This window comes from Odocoileus virginianus, chromosome 25 (genome assembly GCF_023699985.2).
Source record: "Odocoileus virginianus isolate 20LAN1187 ecotype Illinois chromosome 25, Ovbor_1.2, whole genome shotgun sequence".
NCBI classification, from domain to species: Eukaryota; Metazoa; Chordata; class Mammalia; order Artiodactyla; family Cervidae; genus Odocoileus; species Odocoileus virginianus.
The window spans coordinates 50,482,858-50,483,731 of NC_069698.1; positions in this window are offsets into that span (position 1 = coordinate 50,482,858).

The window sequence follows — 874 nt, forward strand, 5'->3', positions numbered from 1 at the left end:
CTCCTGCCTTCAATCTTTCCCAGCATCAGGGTCTTTTCAAATGAGTCAGCTCTCTACATGCCTAGGCTTAATTCTGGACACACCTACACAGTTAATTCTTGCTTGGAAAAACCCATGGACAGAGAAAGGAGCCTGGTGGGCTACAGACCATGGGGTCGCTGAAGAGTTGGACACGACTTAGCAACTAAACATCAATAAATGCCTTGGCTCACAGAAAGAGAAAGTGAAGTCGCTCAGTCGCGTCCGACTCTTTGCCACCCCGGGGACTGTACCATCCTACCAGGGTCCTCCATCCACGGAATATTCCAAAGCAAGAGTACGGGAGTGGGTAGCCGTTCCCTTCTTCAGAGGATCTTCCCGACCTGGGGATCCAACCCGGGTCTCCCGCATTGCAGGCAGCCGCATTCCCGTCTGCGCCACCAGAGAAGCTCTGCACTCAGGAAATGGCTTGACCCGCTCGGAGCGTCTTCATTCCTTCCTCCCTTAGCCTCCCCGACACCACTCCCCCAGGCTCCCCAGTCCGTGACATAGCCCCCCAGCCACCCCGCCTTGCCCCTAGGTCCGAGAGCGCACCAGGGTGCCCTCCCGCTGCCTCTAACAGGAAGAGCGGACAGCGGGCCTCGAGGTTTGCGCAGGCGCACTGGCGACCTCCGCGGTCCCGCCAGGGGTCAAGGCCTCCAGTGAGGCGCGGTCTTCCCGGAACCCGACGTAACACTAACGAGTGAGCAGTCACTGCCGGGAACCAAGGGGCGGGAGGCGGAGGAGAGGCCACCCCGATTCCCCGACCCGCTCCTTGCTGTCCCGCGCGCCTGCGCGGACAGGGACACGCATGATGAAGGCACGGCGCATGCGCGGGGTGGGGTCGGAGGGCTGA